General features: G+C 44.0%; 1 pseudogene; it reads right to left on the bottom strand.

Moving 5' to 3' along the window:
- Positions 1-2802: 2802 nt before the first annotated feature.
- Positions 2803-3799, bottom strand: LOC101997705 (annotated as a pseudogene).
- Between the last annotated feature and the right edge of the window lie 2055 nt (positions 3800-5854).

Below are 5854 nucleotides of genomic sequence, written 5' to 3'. Positions count from 1 at the left end.
ATTATTTTGAGTGAGGTAACCCAGACACAGAAAGACAATTATCACATGTACTTACTCATAGGTGGTTATTAAACACGAAGCAAAGAAAGCCAGCCTACAAACCACAGTCCCAGAGACCTTAGACAACAATGAGGACACTAAGAGAGACTTACATAGATCTAATCTACACAGGAAGTAGAAAGTAAAATAAAGACAAGATCTCCTGAGTAAATTGGGGACCTTGGGGGAGGGCTGAAGGGGAAACGGGAGAGACAGGGAGGGGAGCAGAGAAAAATGCAGAGCTCAATAAATATAAAAAAAAGATATATGCTACCATACCTGGCTGCATTGCTTCTGTAGAGAACTGGATTTAGTTCCCAGCACCCACACTGGGTGGCTCACAACTCTAACTCCAGCTCCAGTAGAGCTGACAGCTTCCATGAGTACATACACATGTCTATACACAGACATTTATGCGCACAAATAACTTAAAATAGTAGACCTTTAAAAAGAAAAGTATGTATTATTAGTTTCTGTCATTTTTTAAAAAGATTTATTTATTTATTTATTTATTTATTTATTTATTTATTTATTTATTTATTATGTATACAACATTCTGCCTCGATGTATGCCCACAGGCCAGAGGAGGGCGCCAGATCGCAGTACAGATGGTTGTGAGCCCTCATGTGGTTGCTGGGAATTGAACTCAGGACCTCTGGAAGAGCAGCCAGTGCTCTTAAACCTCTGAGCCATCTCTCCAGCCCCTAGTTCCTGTCATTTTGATGATTTTGCCGTGTCTCGTGTTTTCTGAGTTCCCATCACTTAACAATTATCTTAATGCTGTTGTTCCCTGTGGCTTTGGAATGTGATTATTCTTCATTTCAGTCTGTAGTATTCCTTTAGTATCCTCTGTAGGACTCACTTAATAGCCATAAATCCTTTTAGCCTGCTTTTCTTGTGGAAAGCTTTTCTTATTCTCTTCACCGTGACTGGTAGTTTTGCTGGGCATTCTAGTTTGGGTTGGCACCTGTGGACTTTCAGAACTTGAAGTACATAACTTTATTATTTCATTTTTTATACATGATTTATTTTTTATGTTCATTGGTGTGTTGCCTGCATGTATATCCATGTGAGGGTGTCAGAAGCCCTGGCACTGGAGTTATAGACAGTTGTGAGCTTCTGCATGGGTGCTGGGAATTGAACCCAGGGCCTTTGGAAGAACAGCCAGTCTTCCAAATATTCTGTCTGTGTGTATGCCTGCAGGCCAGAAGAGGGCACCAGATCTCATTACAGATGGTTGTGAGCCACCATGTGGTTGCCGGGAATTGAACTCAGGACCTCTGGAAGAGCAGGCATTGCTCTTAACCACTGAGCCATCTCTCCAGCCCCCATTTAGCTTTTTGTTTGCTTGTTTGTTTTGGTTTTTTGAGACAAGGTTTCTCTATGTAACAGCCCTGGCTGTTGACCAGGTTGGCCTCAAACTCATAGAGATCCACCTGCCTCTGCCTCCTGAGTGCTGGGATTCCCATTTGGTATTTTAAATAAGATTTTATTTGATGTGATTTGTGTAAGTACAAATATGCACTTGTTCACATACACACAGTTACCCACTCATGGAGGCCAGAAGAGGGCATCAGATCCCTAACATGGGTGCTGGGAAACAGTCTTAGTTTCTCTAGACTAGCAGTACACATTCTTACCTGCTGAGCCATGCCTCCAGCCTGTATTTTTAACTACAGGTTGACATGGGGAGTTTTCTAGTCCCATCTATTTGGTATTTTGCACACCTCTTCTACCTAGATGGACATCTTTCTCCCCTGGATTTAGAAATTTTTCTTCTATGGTATTAGTGCAGATACTTTCCAGGCTTTGGCATGGATTCTTCTTCTATGTCCATAATTTGAAGGTTTGGTCCTTTCATGGTGTCTCAAATGTCTTAAATGTTCCATTCTTGTGTTGTTGGTTTTTTTTTAAATTTTCTTTGACTGAATGATCTAATTCTACCTTATCTTCAAGCCCTGATACTGGCTTCACATGACCCATCCTGTTGGTGAGGCCTTCCATTGAGTGTTACATTTGAGCCATCGAGTTTGTGTGCATCTGAGTGTAGTACATGTGAGTGTATGTCTGTGCTTATTTATCAGTGTGGGTGTAGGCGTGTGTATGACATGGTGTGCATGTGGAGGGTAGCAGATAGCCTCCAGCTGCCAGTGCTCAGCTTTCCGCCTCTTTTGAGTCAAGGTCTCTTTGCTGCTGTGTGGGCCAGGCTAGCAGGCCTGAAAGCTTGCATAGACTCTCCTCGCTCTGCTTCCCATCTCCCAGTAGTGCATGCTGGGATTGCAGACACATGCCCTCCTGCATCCTGTCTTTGCATGAGTTCTGGGGTTCCAACCAAGTTTCCACACAAATGCTTTTACTCTCTTACCCATCTTCCTATCCCTCCCTCCACCACTGAGTTTTTAATTTCAAGTTTAGGTTTCCTTCAGTGTTTCTGTCTTGCTCTATTTTACATCAGTTGTCTTCCGATTTCATTCAGTTCTTCGTCTTTTCCTGGAATTCACTGAGGACATTATTCCTATCATTTAAATTCATTTAGGTGTTTATTGATGTCCTCTTTGAATTCTCTGAACATATTTACAATTCTTTCCATTGTCTTTCTTTCTACCTTCCTTCTTCCCTTCCTTTTTTTAATCTACCAGCAGCACGTAAAACTGCACAGGGAGTCATAGCTCCCAGAGGTTCCCTCCAGGTCAAAGGAAGTTCCAGAAATATCTAGGGTTGTGAGAACAGGGGTAAGTAGAGGGGAAAGCAGGTGTCTGCCTCTCACTCATAGGCCCAGTTCTGTGCACAGCTTTTGTAATCCCCCAGCTCCTCAGGCCGAACCCACAGGCTGACCTCCTCCGCTTTCTCTACAAAAGTCCTGCTCTGAATGATTTTCCTCCCAACATGGATGCAAAAATCTCCCTAGATGGTCCCAGGCTCAGAGACTGCGGGGTGGGTCTCTCTGAGCACCAGGCTACCTGTCTTCAGAACATTCAGTCCCTCCAGCCATAGCAACCACTGGTCCTGAGTGCCTGTATTTCACCAGACCAGTAAAGAAGGGATGGTCATTCAGGTCAGTGTGGTGCTCCTTGAGAAGGTCCTCTGAAGCCTGCATAAATTCCAGACCAACAAGGTAGAATCCTGTAGCACAGATAAAAAACAAAACAAACAAACAAAAAAAACCCAGAGACAGATATGGGGGTCAACCTGAAGATCAGAAAAGCAAAGCAGCCAAGCCATTAGAGAGCTCTTACCTCTAAGAAATCCTCAGACTGAAAAAGAGAGAGTTCCTGTCTCATCCCATCTTATATTCCTCTCTAGAGCTGGGATTAAAGGTGTGTGACTCCCTAGTACTGGAATTAAAGGTGTGAGCCACCACCACATGGATCTGTTTCTGCATTGATCTTGTGTAGCCCAGGGTGGCCTTGAATTCACAGAGATCCATCTTCCTCTGTCTCCCAAATCCTGGGATTAAAGGTGTGTGCCACCATTGCCTGACCTCTAGTGGCTTAGTTTTACCTCGTGGTCTTCAGGCAAGCTTTATTTATAAAACATAAATAAAAGATCATTATAGTTCCCCTTTCTGTCTAAAAATTTTAAAAAGGCTATAACTAATATAAGAAAAGCTATATACAATAAATACAGGCAATAAATACATCAACAGAATCACTTCTGTTCAAAATGCTTGATGATCTCTCCCATCAGCCCCCGCTGGACCCCATGAGGCTTGATGGCAGTGAAGGTGCACTCACTGTTGGCCATGGTCCCACTTTCAGCAGTCAGGTCTTTAACTCAGGCTGGAACTCAAATTCTCTGGAACTTTATCTCATTTATCTCTGGAACTGTTCTCATTGTTGACCATTACCATGGGTACTATAGGATGCTTGAAGTTCAGTCTTGGGGTCCCATATATTGCCTCTTGATTGGGGTAGCTGAGGTAGTGCCAGCTCAGCTAGGGGCAGCTGTGTTTCTGATCGCATATCTGATATCTGTCAGAGAGTTGGATTGTCAGGGTTGCCAGGGATGTGGGCTCTGACCTGAGACATAGGCCGGCAGGTGCTGTAAGTGGGTACCTAAAACCTGGGAGTTGGAATGTGGTGTAGTGTGGCCTCAGACCTGAGGAGAGAGGCAGATGCACCATGTGGATTAGGAGACTACAAAGCTGAGGAATTGGAGGGCGGGGATAAGACTCTGGAGGTTGAGGAGTCAGGGTTGGGGGCAGAGGATGTGTGGGCCCTGAGATGCTGGGTGACAGGGGTTATGTAGATCCTATAATATTGGAGGTTAGCGTGCTGGAGGGCAGGAAGATGGGGCCTTTGACCTGGGTGCAAATTCTGCTCAGGTCCTGAGGTCCTGGTGAGTGAGCTGCACATGGTCTCTATGCATTTGGGGCTAGTGTATCAAAGGGAGGGAAATGTGATCTCCGATCTGGGGCGTGTACTCCACTTGGATTCTAAGGTCCTGGGAAAGAGCATCAGCTGAGTCCAAAGGGTGGAAGATTAAAGCTTCTAACTGGGAAACCTGGGCCTGAGGTTTTCTGAGAAACTGGGAAATGAGGTCCACATGAGTTGGGATGCCAGAGGGAGGAGGTGTGACCTCTAATTTGGAAAGTAAGTTTTTCTTGGTCTTGAGACACGGAGAGTGCTCACATTTTTTTGTTGTTGTTGTTGTTTGGTTTTGTTTGTTTGTTGTTTTTCTAAACAGGGTTTCTCTATGTCGTTTTGGAGCCTGTCGTGAAACTTTCTCAGTAGAGCAGACTGGCCTCAAACTCACAGATTTATATTTATACTGTGCACTGTCTGTATGCCAAAAGAGGGCACCAGATCTCATTATAGATGGTTGTGAGCCACCTTATGGTTGCTGGAAATTGAACTCAGGACCTCTGGAAGAGGTCAGTGCTCTTAACCATTGAGCCATCTCTCCAGCCCACATGTTTTGTTTGTTTATTTGTTTGTTTGTTTTGGTCTTTTGAGACAGGGTTTCCCTTTGTAGGCCTAGCCATCCTGTAATTAGCTCTGTAGACCAGGCTGGCCTCAAACTCAGAGATCTGCTTGCCTCTGCCTCCCACGTGCTGGGATTAATGGCGTGTGCCACAATGCCCAGCAGTAGCTTACATATTCCTTTTGTTGTTGTTCTTTTTTGTTTTTCAAGAAAGGGTTTCTCATTGTGGAATATTACTTTAACTAGGCAAAGATGCATTACATTTGTTTAACTAGGCAAAGATTGCTACATTTGTTTCTGCTGCCTTTGTTTAACTATGTAAAGATGGGTTGCATTGGTTTTTACTTTGCCTGCCTAAGGCACCTGATTGGTCTAATAAGAAGATGAATGGCCAATAGATAGTACGAGGGATAGGCAGGGCTGGTGGGCAGAAAGAACAAGGGAAAAAGAGAGGAAGATGCCTGGTTCAGCCAACCAGGCAGCCGTCAGCCAGCCAGACATGGATGAGGACATACAAGATAAAAGAAAGATAAAGGGCCCAAGGCAAAACATAGATAAAAAGAAATAGGTTAAATTAAGTTATAAGAGCTATCAAGAAACAAGCCTAAGCTAAGGCTTAGAATTCATAACTAATAACGATAAGTTTCAGTGTCATGATTTGGGTTGTCTAAAAGAGCCTGCTACATTTCTCTGTATAGCCCTGGTTGTCCTGGAACTTGCTCTGTAGATCAGGTTGACCTGGAGCTCAGAAATCCACCTGCCTCTGCCTCCTGAATGCTGGGATTAAAAACATGTGCCACACCATATGACATATATTCAGTTGTGCATAAAAAGATCTGAAAAGCTTCTGTCTAGTCCAGGATGGAGACCACCACAGATCCCCATACACAAG

The sequence above is a fragment of the Microtus ochrogaster genome, chromosome 6 (assembly GCF_000317375.1).
Source record: "Microtus ochrogaster isolate Prairie Vole_2 chromosome 6, MicOch1.0, whole genome shotgun sequence".
NCBI classification, from domain to species: domain Eukaryota; kingdom Metazoa; phylum Chordata; class Mammalia; order Rodentia; family Cricetidae; genus Microtus; species Microtus ochrogaster.
This window is presented reverse-complemented; position numbering and strand designations above follow the sequence as displayed.